Source organism: Anolis sagrei, chromosome 6, assembly GCF_037176765.1.
Source record: "Anolis sagrei isolate rAnoSag1 chromosome 6, rAnoSag1.mat, whole genome shotgun sequence".
NCBI classification, from domain to species: Eukaryota; Metazoa; Chordata; class Lepidosauria; order Squamata; family Dactyloidae; genus Anolis; species Anolis sagrei.
This window is the reverse complement of record NC_090026.1, coordinates 123,256,719-123,270,840: the sequence shown is the minus strand read 5'-3', so window position 1 is coordinate 123,270,840 and position 14,122 is coordinate 123,256,719.

Sequence of the window (14,122 nt, the reverse complement as noted above, 5' to 3'; positions counted from 1 at the left end):
CCAGCATCTGCTTTAAAACCTCCAGAGAACCTACCAGATTCCCAGGAAGCATATTTCACTGCCAAACGGCTCTTACCATCATGAAGTTCTTCCTAATGTATAGATGAAATCTCTTTTCCTGCAGCAGAAAACAAGCTCCTCAATGGGACATATTCTCACATATTTAACCATGGCTCTCAGCCTTTTCTCCAAGCTAAACATACCCAGTTCTCTAAAACACTCTTCATAGAGCTTGGTTTCCAAATATTAAAACATTTTGATAATTCTTCTCTGGACACCTGAGGTCTGACCAGAATAGTGACACTATGGCTTCCCTTGATCTAGACACTATACTCCTATTGGTGCAATCTAGAAAGAGTTACTGTTATCACTCAAAGTCCACCCTAAGGTGCATCTACACTTAGAGAATTAATGCAGTTTGACACCATTTTAATGACATGCCTCAATGCAATCGAATCCTGACATTTGTAGTTAGCTGAGGCATAAGCACTCTGTGAACAAAGAAGGTTAGAAACCACAATTTCCAGGATTCCATAGTATTGGGCCATGGCAGTTAATGTGGTGTCATCTACACTGCTGTATAATACAGCTAGTAACTATTATATGGGCAGAGTAGATTCATGTAATGCGGTTCAATGCACCCCACCAAGGAGCCCTCAGTGGTGCAATGGGTCAAACCTTTGTGCTGGCAGGACTGACGACTGACAGGTCAGAGGTTTGAATCCGGGGAGAGCGTGGATGAACTCCCTCTGTTAGCTTTGGTTCCACATGTGGGGACATGAGAGAAGCCTCCCACAAGGATGGTAAAACATCAGGGCATTCCCTGAACATCCTTGCAGACAGCCAATTCTCTCACACCAGAAGTGACTTGCAGTTTCTCAAGTCGCACCTGACACAAAAGAAATGCACCCCAAATTACTGTTAGAGTTAAAATAATATTGAAATCAAGACTTTGTTTCTCAAAGGTAACTCTAATAGATTCTGCTTTGAAAGCCACCCGAAACCTATAAGCCACAGGGTTGTCGTCTTCCTCATCATTGCCTCGAGGCCCATAATATTTTCCCTTTGCTATTTAGCGAGATTTCCTTCTACCTGTAAAATTAGCTAATATGACAGTTACATTGCAAATGAAGTGCAATTACCTAAGGGATACTAATTATAGTCATATTGTGAGTTAATTATACCTTGGTCTTGAGAAAAAGAGATTTGTTACAAATTATTTTTGTTAATTAAGGATTAGAAATGAATTGGTCTCTAGCGCTGGGTTTGCTCATAGTTCGTTTAGGATGCTTCCCAAATAGAAGACAGAGAAAAGATCCTTGACTCTTGAGGCCAACAGGAATGAGTTTACATAACATCACTAAAAGGCCGCCATTTTGTTATTTTGTCGCTTATCAATAGGAATGAATTTACATAAGCATTATATGGCTGCTGTTTTGTTGTTTTGTCGCTTATCATTCTGAGTCCGTGACAAGGCACATGATCAATGAGATCAAGATATATATATATATATATACCCCTGTTTATGTATTATTCCCAATGTAAAAAAGAAGAGAGTGCATTTCTCTTTGGGCCTTCCAAAGAGGTGTCGCCAATATCAGGAAGATAAAGTTCTCCCCAAAAAAGGAGATCGAGAATTTGACAATCTGTTCTCCGCCCTCAGTTTCACTTGGACAAGGGCTGAGTTTTCAAACGTTGCGGCTGACGGGTGATGCTTACCCATGACACACGCCGCTAGGAATCGGTCACTTTGATGCTTTATCTTATCTCCAGAGATATGGCTTAGTGGCCCGTTTGGTGGCTGTTGTAATACTACTTGAACAGCCTCTTCGTGAAGTGTGAGAGAAGTGCTTTCTTGCCTTTTGAGAGGATGGAAAAGTTGACACCAGGGCTGCCTCTCGAAATGGCGGTTGACAAGATGGCCGCAACTTTTTCTTCATGAACTTGGGTTTAACTTTTTTTGCAACCGTTGGAGCTGCTTGGTGGAGAAGGTTAAACTTACCATTCCCATAACTCCATAGCCGTAAACGTTGGTATCAAGATGCATTACTTCTGCAGTGTAGATGCACCCTGAGTCTGCTTTAAAGAGGAACCAGAGAAAACTTGGAATAATAATTACTTTTTGACTCTCAGAATCCCTTACCCAAATGGCCAGTGGCATCAGGTTATCTGGGCAATTCCAGGACTAATGAACATGAGTCAACAATGTGATGAAGAAGCTTTGAAAACCAATGTCTAGGTGGCACTGATAGCAGTATAGTGTCTATATCAAAGTCATAGTCCCACTCTACTCTGCTTTGGACAGACCTAACTTGGAACCGTGTCCAGTTCTGGATAAAAGAATTCAAGAAGGATATGGACAAGCTGGGGAGTGTCTAGAGAAGGACTAACAAAATGACCAAAAATCTAGAAAACCATGAATCCCTTTGAGGAGTGGCTGAGGGAGCTGAGTGGAGACACTGTCGTTGTTGTTTATTTGTTCAGTTGCTTCTGACTCTTTGTAACCTCATGGACCAGCCCACACCAAAGCTCCCTGTTGGCCGTGGCCACCACCAACTCCTTCAAGGTCAAACCAGTCGCTTCAAGGATACCATCCATCCATCTTGCCCTTGGTCGGCCCATCTTCCCTTTTCCTTCCATTTTCCCAAGCATCATTGTCTTCTCTAAGCTTTCCTGTCTTCTCATGATGTGGCCAAAAGACTTCATCTTGGCCTCTAATCTCCTTCCCTCCAATGAGCAGTCGGGCTTTATTTCCTGAAGTATGCACTGGTTGGATCTTCTTGCGGTTCAAGGCACTCTCTGAATTTTCCTCCAACACTACAGTTCAAAAGCGTCTCTCTTCCTTCACTCAGCCTTCCTTAAGGTCTAGCTCTCACATCCATAGGTTACTACAGGGAATACCATTGCTTTAACTATGCGGCTCTTGGTTGCCAGTGTGATGTCTATACTCCTAACTATTTTATCAAGATTGGTCATTGGTCTCCTCCCAAGGAGTAAACATTCCTGGAGGCATTAGCCATGTTTAAATATTTGAAAAGATGCCACATTGAGGAGGAGGCAGGCTTGTTTTCTTCTGCTTTGGAGACTAGGACATGGTGCAATGAATTTAATATGGAGGAAAAGCAATTCCACCTAAACATTCAGAGAAACGTCTTAGTGGGCAGAATGGTGTGGCAGTGGAATAGACTGCTACCTTGGAGTCCAGTGAAGTCTATTTCCCTGGCGGTTTTTATGCAGAGGCTGAATGGCCATCTGTCAATAGTACTTTAATTGTGGCCTCATCTACATTGACCATACAATCCAGTTTAAAGCAGATAATCTGTATTCAGAAACTGGATTATATGGCAGTGTCAATGGGGCCTGTATAGTAGACTAAGGTCAGACTGAATGGCCCTTGTGGTCTCTTCCAGTCTTACAATTCTATGATGAAAAGAGCAATATTTTAAAGCTCCAGAGCCAGGCCCAGACATGTAACATTTGGCTCTTCCAGACTGGTGTAAAAAGTAAGACTATCTTCTTGTTTTGCCATTTCCATGTCTACTCATTCTGTTGTTTTGGGGGGCTGTTTGCAAAATAGTGATAATATTAAGTGGAGGGAGGCAGTACCATATGAATGGTTAACACAGCATTTGAATGAAACATTTTTCCTCTCATATCTTTAATAAATAAAGTGCTGTTTCACTGATCTTCAATGCACTTCAATACTGTCACTCTAAGGATTTTCAAAACAAAATCAAGGTAATCAAAGGCAAAGGAGAAAGGAAAGGAGACTTTTGTATTCCAATTTGTCTTGAAATTTGAGGATGGAAATAAAATATTGCTAGTACTTGAAATTTTCAGAAATTAGTTTGTGACAACAAAAATGTTGTCTGAATGTAAAAAAAGAAATGGCAGCAATTTCATAACATATTTGTCCCATCCGAAAGACAAGGAGATTCACATCCCACTTTGTTTAATTTGGATACATCCAAACATCACCATAAAATGGGACCAAAAGAAGCAAAATGGTTATCTTTCTCAAAAGATGAGAGAAGAAAATTTATCTCCAGAAACCAGAAAAGTCACCTGGCGATCAATATGACCCTAGCAAAGTCAGATAATGATCGGAGAGAAATGAATCTGTAGTAGCCATTGGCACTTTCTAAGCAATATATTTCCCTATACCCCCAATGATTTGGAGGGAAACTATATCACTTTAATTGCTTTGGCTGCTAAGTAATAGCAGTCTCATTTCAGGCCTCTTTATGGCAAAGAGAAAGGGAAATGCCGTGCCCATTGGAAAATTTATCATGATGCAATGCTTCTGCCAGGAATCACATTAGCCATTATAGCTACAGATTGCTGGAGAAATATGCAGTGAGCACCAAGAACCTCACTTTGAGATAATTACTGGGACTGTACCAAGCCTATGTCACCAAACCTTTATGTATTTCCCACTGCCCATTCTTTCTACCGTGTCCAAATATCTTAAGCTACTTCCGATTGTTATTCATACGATTGAGAATTACGTCATATCTATTAAGGGTTATGGTGATGCTCTGGATCTCAGTTCTGGGAATAAAATGGGGTATAAATTATTTGATACACAACAAGATTGGTACACAACAAACAAGATCATTTTTGTACTCGATCACATGTCGGACACTTCTCAAGTGTCTAGGACTGTGTGATGTATTGGCAAATAATGTGTGCAGATCCGAGTAGGGTGGCCTTTTACAACTGACAGATGATTTTGTCAGTGCTGATTGTTTTTAAGTGCAGGCCAAGGTCTTTAGGCACTGCACCCAGTATGCCGATCACCACTAGGACCATCTTTACTGGCTTGTGCCAGAGTCTTTGCAGTTTGATCTTCAAATCCTCATATCGTGCCAGCTTTTCCAGTTGCTTCTTGTCAATTCTGCTGTCAATTGGGATTGCAACATCGACAATCCATACTTGTTTATTTCCACGATCGTGAGGTCAGGAGTATTGTGCTCCAAAACTCTGTCAGTCTGAATTCAGAAGTCCCAGAGTAGTTTGGTGTGTTCATTTTCTGTAACTTTTCGAGCTTGTGATCCCACCAGTTATTTGCCGCAGGAGGATGGCATTTGTGGCCAAAGTTCCAGTGGATCATCTGAGTAACAGTATTATGCCTCTACTTATAGTCTGTCTGCACGATCTTCTTGTAGCAGCTGAGAATATGATCCCTCATTTCGTCTGTTTCCTTGCAGAGTCTACACTTGGAATCTGTCATCAACTTTTCAATTCTGGCTTTGATGGCATTGGTTCTAATTGCATCTTCTTATGCTGTAAGAATTATGCTGAAGTTCCATTTGTGAGCCACATTGATGTTTTTTGTTTGTCAATTTTGCTCTTAATTTTCCCCAGGAACTGTCCATGAAGAGCCTTCTTTTTCCAGTTTTCTCTTCTTCTTTGCATTGTATTTTTACAGTATTCCCTCTTTGTCTTTTGCACTTTCAGTAGTTTTCTACTATTGACTTCCATCATTGTTGGTTCTTGACTGCCTTTCACATAATCTGCCCATGCATGTTTCTCTTTTACTACCATTTGTTTCACTTGGGTATTTCTTCTTCTTCTTCTTCTTCTTCTTCTTCTTATTATTATTATTATTATTATTATTATTATAGTAATGCTAAGGACAGGCTCTTGAGCAATGCATTTATACTACACAATTATAGCATTTAAATATCACTTTATTGGCTTGATCCTACCAAATTCTGGGAACTCTGCTAGAGAGCACCATACTTCAATTCTCACACTCTCATGGGATGATTGTAGTAATTAAAGTGGTATCAAACTACTAAAACTATATAGTATAAGCATGCTTCACTTGTATCTCTCAATATGTCTTTAGAGGAATCTTATACTTGCCTTCTTTTTGGTATGAGTTGCCCAACGGCATCCAATTGATGGATGGATGGATGGATGGCATTTGCCAGTACAGACTTCCATCCAAGATGGTCATAATTCTGGGACTTGTAATCCAAAACACCAAAATTGTAGGGTTTTGTGACTCCTGTTTGATAGATGAATGGGCTTTTTATTCCTCTACTGCCATTTACTTGCAAGAAGATCTTTCTCACCAAAAGTGAACCCACTAGGCTTTGGTTTCAGGACCACCCATAAATATCAACATTTGTTGATGCTCAAGAACCATTACATACTAGGGTTATTCGGAAAGTAAGGTTACAAGGCACGTATCTCTCATGGAGAATTTGGAAGTAAACAAGCAGTGCTAGTTGTCAGTTGGCATTGTGGCATTGTGGTGAAATTTAGAGATGAACATCTTCATTCCGTTTCCCTCTAAATGTGAAGCTCGCACCTAAATGCTAAGAGCATGAACACTACTGCGATTCATTGCAAAATTGTTTCAGTTTATGGAAAGGACATAATGACAAAACAGTAAGTGACAAAATGAGTATGGAATATCTTGTGAAACCATGAAGATGGATGTGGGATGCTCACGGCGGGAGTCTGTCTCCTTCATGATAATGTGCGTCCACACACCGCTCATGCAACACAAGAGTTGTTGACTTCATTTGGTTGGGATCTTTTAAGTCACCCCTCTCACAGCCCCGATCTCGCATCCAGTGATTATCGACTGTTCACTAAATTGAAGGAATACCTGGGTGGAAAACACTTTTCCGATGACGACAAGGTGAAAATCGAAATGACAAACTGGCTGGAAAAGGGGGAGGGAAACTTCTATGACACAGGCATCAAAAACTCATCCCACAGATGACAACATGTATTGAACTGAATGGTGATTATGTGGAAAAATAATGTAATACCTATGCTACAATCCATGTAAGTTTTATTAAAATATATTCATTCTTTGTATTTTTAAAAAATATATCTTGTAACCTTACTTTCCAGATAACCCTCATATTATGATATAGTAAAATGGAATTCATTATATAAAATGGCAAAATCAAGGCTTTTTGGGGGAATATTTTTTAATAGTTTCAAGCCATGGGTCGTTGAATCTGTCAAGGCAGTATCTGTGCACATGGGGGGGCCAACTATATTTCTAGCCAAGCAGCACTTAAATACAAGGCTAGTTATTTCACGGACTAGCAATGGCTAGGGAACTTCGGTTCTTCATAGTATGACCATAGAAGTTGAAAAATATGCTGCCATGTTTGGCTGACAATCAATATAATCAAAAGGTTCTTGTGGTTTTTTTCGGGCTATATGGCCATGTTCTAGAGGCATTTTCTCCTGACGTTTCACCTGCATCTATGGCAAGCATCCTCTGAGGATGCTTGCCATAGATGCAGGTGAAACATCAGGAGAAAATGCCTCTAGAACATGGCCATATAGCCCGAAAAAACCCACAAGAACCTATTGATTCCAGCCATGAAAGCCTTCGACAATACAATATAATCAAACTTGGCCAGTGCCACTGTCCTTCTGTATGAGAGGAAAACATGTCAGTAAAGCTCTCTCTGTTGATTCCTACACTCTAAGGGAATTGAATGTAACTTCTGAGGAAGAAAGATCAAGAAGGCAATGTTATCGATTAGTTGAAACCTGACATCCATGGTAAGGAAGAGTTCAAACAAGGAATGCTGTTTATCAATGGGGTTTAATTGGCCATTGGGAACAAATGGTAATTGTTCAATATTCTCCTTGGATCTAAAAACCCAAGCAGTCGGACATTCTTTTATGCACTAGGTCTACAACTGAAACTGGTAATTCACGTATTTTGTACTTTTATAAAAGACATTTTAAATGAAATTTCTCCAACATGTGTTTTAGGTACGGATTATGTTTCTGCATTTTTATGCAAAATCTTTTGTATTCATATACAATTTTTCTAACTGAATAGGAGAATTGGCAGTTGTCCCTTTTTGTTTGCAATGCAGAGAGCATGTCTATTGCATTGTTTCCACATAGGCAATTGTGGAAGCCTTGTCAAAAATCTGCTATTGTGGCTCTAGATTGACTGGGCCATGTGTTGTTGCTGTTCCTGTTGTTATTTAAAGTGCATTAATTGCTTTCCACCACCCACACTGTAAGCAAAACACAACTTGCCTGCTGAATTCTTTACAAATGTGTATCTCAATTAGAATGTATTGCATGGGGGGAAGGAGAGAAAAAGCTGCTGCCTTCCAAATGTTTCAGACTACAGCCAGAATCCTGTTTCACAATGCAAATTATTTCAGGAGTTGCACTTTGCCAGTGGTTTTGTGTATTCCTATAGCAAAATTAATGGATCCTAAAGCAAATCAGACCTAAACTCTCCCCTAGAAACCAAGACGACTAAACTGAGGTTGTTGTACTTTGTATAATAATACTTAGGAATAATACAATAATACAATAATACTTAGGAATTAGGAAAAGAGGAAGACTGCGTTTAAGGGTGATATACTAAATAAAGGAAGCAAATATAGTCCCTATCTTCAAGAAGGGAAACAAAGGATGACCCAAATAATTACCAAGGTGCCAAAAAGCTGGATGTCACCACAACATACCTCCTTTCTGTCTGTTTCTGTCTTGTCTGTCCAAACAACATTGAATGTTTGCCATGTATGAGTATTGTGATCCATCCTGAGTCCCTTTGGGAACTTCCTAACTGTGAGAGACGTTCAGCAGTGGAACTCTCTGCCTTGGAGTGTGGTGGAGGCGCCTTCTTTGGAGGCTTTGAAACAGGCTGGATGACCATCTGTTGGGAGAGCTTTCAATGCTATTTTCCTGCTTCTTGGCAGAATGGGGTTGGACTGGATGGCCCATGAGGTCTCTTCCAACTCTTTGATTCTATGATTCTATGGCCTTCAGTCCAGAAGACCTGAACCAGGTTGTAGGTCTTCAGCCTTCTCTGTCAAAGACAGCTGGTTCCTCAACAAACTTCTGACTTGAAAATAGTCCCTGTGAAAAGAATATAGGAGTCTGACTGAAGCACAAGCTGATCATGAGTCATCAGTATGACGTGACAGCTTAGAAAGCCAATGTAATTCTAGGCTGTGTCAATAGGTGTATAATGTCTGGACTGAGGGAATTTGACCTCACTTGGAATAGTATGTCCAGTTCTGGGAACCACAATTCAAGGAGGATATAGAGAAGGGCAACCAAAATGGTCAAAGGTTTAGAAGTCAAAAGCTATGATGAACAGCTTAGGGAGCCAGGTGTGTTTACCTTGGAGAAAAGAAGACAGAGAAGGGACATCTGTGCTTAAATATTTGAAAGGATGTCATATTAAGGAGGGAGCCAGTTTGTTTTCTGCTGTTCTAGACTAGGATACAGTGGAGCAATGGATTCAAATAGCAGGAAAAGAGATTCCACCTAAACATTAGGCAGAACTTCCTGATGGTAAGAGCTGTTCAAGAGTGGGATATGCTGCCTGGAAGTGTGGTGGAGTCTCCTTCTCTGTAGATTTGTAAGTAGATGATAGCTGACCTCTGTTGGAGGAACTGTGATAGAGTGTTCCTCCATGGCAGGGAATTGGACTGGATGGCTCTTGTGGTCTCTTCCAACTCTATGATTGTATGATTGTGTATTCCTGCGCGGCCTTTGTAATCTCATTCCAACTCTATAATTCTTTGAACTCTGCAGTGGAGAGGAGAAGAATCTTGCCCTTCCCAGTAGGCTCAGGCAAAAAGAAACTGCTGCAGCTGATCTTTGCTTGTGTGTTCTCACTTATTGTCTTGATGTAGCTTGATAGCACTCCACATTTGTGCAATCCTTTGCAGTATTTCTTCACATCCTCTAGGCTGCAATGGTAGCACCCTAGCAAATCTTTTGTATCATTATCCCATTTATTAAGGATATATTGAGCATGGTGATCAGATCATGATATGAATAAACGTAACAGTTTAAATAATGTACCAGTAAGGCCTTCTCACAGACTACCCTGAGAATTTGGGGGGGGGGGGGGGCTGAAGCCCCTCAAGCCCCCCCCCCCTCCCCCGGCTACATGCCTGCATTTGAGTTTTCAGATGTGCTATGCTCCCCTCTTTGCCTTGTTTCCATTGCTAGGAAAAGGAGGACTCTGGCTGATCTCAAGAGCTCGAGTTGATATCTCCATCCCTGACACTTCCTTGCCATGGTGATTGTGAGACCATTGTTGTTCTACAACTGCTAATTTTGCTCTTTCCACGTGGAAACAGTACTGTAATGTAGCAGTTGGAGGAGCAGAATGGAAAAGTCCCAAAATACTCCTCACTGAACAAACCTGCATTGTTTCTTATCTGAGTCCTTGGAGCAAGTGGATGTTCTCAAGGTATTTTTAGACAACAAACACAGGAAAAGCATCTGTCAGGAGTGCTTTGACTATATTTTCTTCCATGGCAGAATGGGATTGGGCTGGATGGCCCTTGGGATCCCTTCCAACCCTAGCGCTGTATGATTCTATACCAGTGTTTCTCAACCTGGGGGGTAGGGACCCCTGGGGAGGTCATGAGGGGGGTTTCAGAAGGGTCACAAAAATCATCAGAAAACACATATTTCTGACGATCTTTTGGAAAAGAAGGCAAAAAAATATCTCTGCCTTGCCTGTCCTTCTCTTTCTTTTTGGAAACAGACAGCAAATCCTTCCACCCAAAGCCCTGCTCCTGCTCTCTGAATGTAGGTGAATGTAGGCCATGGGAGTTCTATGTGTCAAGATTGGTTCAATTCTATTGTTGGTGGAGTTCAGAATGCTCTTTGATTGTAGGTGAATTATAAATCCCAGCAACTACCACTCCCAGATGTCAAGGTCTATTTTCCCCAAACTCCACCAGAGTCCACATTTGGGCATATTGAGTATTCGTGCCAAGTTTGGTCCAGATCCATCATTGTTTGAATCCACAGTGCTCTCTGGAGGTAGGTGGACTACAACTCCAAAACTCAAGGCCAATGCCCACTAGACGTTTCTAATAATTTCTGTTGGTCATGGGAGTTCTGTGTGCCAAATTTGGTTCAATTCCATCATTGGTGGAGTTCAGAATGCTCTTTGATTGTAGATGAACTATAGATCCCAGCAACTACAACTCCCAAATTACAAAATCAACCCCCTAGTATTCAAATTTGGCTGCATTGGGTATTTGTGTCAAACTTGGTCCAGTGAATGAAAATAGAATGATAGAACCATAGAATCATTCAGCTGGAAGAGACCTTGTGGGCCATCCAAGCCAACCCCTGCCAAGAAGCAGGAAAATCACATTCAAATACATCCTGCATATCAGATATTTGCATTATGATTCATAACAGTAGCAAAATTACAGTTCTGAAGTAGCAACAAAATCATTTTATGGTTGGGGGTCACCACAACATGAGGAACTGTATTAAGGTGTTGCAGCATTAGGAAGGTTGAGAGCCACTGTTCTGTACAAATCCTGGGATCCCATAGTATCCAGCTACAATAGATTTATTTATCGTGTCATCAGCAACCATACCATTGTATTACATTTCTAACAGAACAAAACAAACAAACAGATTTTAAAAAGCACAAATTTTCCAAGCTTGGTAGTTGGACCAGTATCTGGAGTGCCTCTGGTGTTGCCACAACAAGATCCTCCATTGTGCATGTAGCAGGGCTCAGGTTGCATTGAAGCAGGTGGTCTGTGGTTTGCTCTTCTCCACACTCGCATGTCGCGGACTCCACTTTGTGGCCCCATTTCTTAAGATTGGCTCTGCATCTCGTGGTGCCAGAGCGCAGTCTGTTCAGCGCCTTCCAAGTCGCCCAGTCTTCTGTGTGCCCAGGGAGGAGTCTCTCATCTGGTATCACCCATGGATTGAGGTGCTGGGTGCCACCTTTGGACTCTCACTTGCTGAGGTATTCAATAGATAAAGTGGTGTCAAACTCTATCAATTCAGCAGTGTAGATGCACCCAAAGGTTGTTAGCAATATCTAGAGAGCATCTACCTGGTGGAGCCTGACATTGTTCTCAGGAATATAGTCTGTTTTCCTCTCTCAGCCCTACTCGAAGACACCAAAGATCAAAGCTTACAATTATGAATACTAAGCAGAGGCGTTGCCGGTGAGTGGTGGTCCTTGCTGCCAATGGAAGCCCTTCCTCCCCAGGCTCTGTGTTCAAATGTCATCGATTGCCTCCAAAACTATTCATCCAGAGAGATACACTATCCAGGACACATGCCCCACTTCCATCCTAAAAAGAAACCCCGGCAAATATTTAATGCTTAGTCCTTTGGCAAAAACCCTCCGAGAGAGCAGAGTGACAATTAAAACTGAATGCTTGATGGCTTTCATCATGCTTTCATTTTTCCAGATAGCATTAAAATATGTCAGCATTAATTGTAGCAAGCTATATTTCTCCCTTGATAGTGCCTTTTACTTAGCATTTGATGAAAGGATTTTTTTTTTAACATCACATTTTTTTTCTTATGGAATGGGCTCTTTTTTCTTCTTCTTCTTTTCTTTCCTGTCCTCTCGGCTGCAAAGTTGCTCTACATTTCCTTGTGGGTATGCTTGCTTAATTTGCTCCGCACAATAACCTCGCTACACTCCCACTCTTCTTTAAACAGTTGATTCACTTCAGTCAGCCATGCACACAGATCTCCACAGTCAAGTTAGGATCTACCTTAAACCTTGAATGCTTGAATGCCCGAAACTCTGAGATGATCTGATAGTCAACATTTACAGATTATTGTACAGAGTGAAAGGTAAAGATGGGCAGGGTTTGGAAAAGTGAACTTGGGGGTTAAGAAATCCCATGCTGCCTGTCTTGCTTTAGGAATAGCAGTCCCAAAAGGAAACGTTTCCAAGCTCTGTGAACAGATTATTCTATTTAGATGAAGGGTTAGAAGGCATGATCATCAACGTTGCAGATGGGACCAAATTGGGAGGGATAGCTAATACCCCAGAAGACAGGAGCAGAATTCAAAATGATCTTCACAGATTACAGAGATGATTGGCCAAAACTAACAAAATAAACTGGGTTGTTGTAGGTTTTTCTGGGTTATATGACCATGTTCTAGAGGCATTTTCTCCTGACGTTTCACCTGCATCTATGCCAAGCATCCTCAGAGGTAGTGAGGTCTGTTGGAAGTAGGAAAAATAGGTTTATATATCTGTGGAATGACCAGGGTGGGACAAAGGACTCTTGTCTGCTGGAGCTAGGTGTGAATGTTTCAACTGACCACCTTAATAATTAGCATTTGATGGCTTGGCAGTGCCTGGGGGAATCTTTTGTTGAGAGGTGATTAGATGTGTCCGATTGTTTACTCTCTGATGTTTTGCTGTTGTAATTTTAGAGTTTTTTAATATTGGTAGCCAGATTTTGAATGAATGACAAAACCTAGTAGAAACTCAGTTGATAAAATTAGTTATTTGTTGTCTTTCAGTACTGCCACAGTGGCTAGCTAAAAGGTGAACTAATGGCCAGTGCTGGTCCATTAGTTATCACGTGTGTTGTCAAAGGCTTTGGTGGCTGGAATCACTAGGTTGCTGTGAAATTTCCCAGCTGTATGGCCATGTTCCAGAAGCATTCTCTCCTGAAGTTTCACCCATATATATGGCATGCATCCTCACAGGTTGTGAGGATTGTTGGAAACAAGGCAAATGGAGTTTATATATCTGTGGAATGTCCCAGGTGGGAGAAAGAACTCCTGTTTGTTTGAGGTAGGTGTGAATGCTGCAATTGGCCACATTGGTTAGCATTGAATAGCCTTGCAGCTTCAAGGCTTTGCCACTTCCTGCTTGAGGGAATTCTTTGTTGGGAGGTGATTAGCTGGCCCTGATGGTTTCTTGTCTGGAATTCCCCTGTTTTAAAGTGTTGCTCTTTATTTACAGTTATAATTTTAGAGTTTTTTTAATACTGGTAGCCAGATTTTGTTCATTTTCATGGTTTCCTCCTTTCTGTTGAAATTGTCCACATGCTTGTGGATTTCAATGGCTTCTCGGTGTAGTCTGACATGGAGATTGTGAGAGTGGTCCAGCATTTCTGTGTTATCAAATAATACGCTGTCTCCAGGTTGGTTCATCAGGTGCTCTGCTTTGGCTGACTTCTCTGGTTGGAGTAGTCTGCAGTGCCTTCCATGTTCCTTGATTCGTGTTTGGGCAATGCTGCTGCGTCTGGTGGTCCCTCTGTAGACTTGTCCACAGCTGCATGGTATATGGTAGACTCCTGCAGAAGTGAGAGGATCTCTCTTGTCCTTTGCTGAACGTAGCATTTGTTGGATT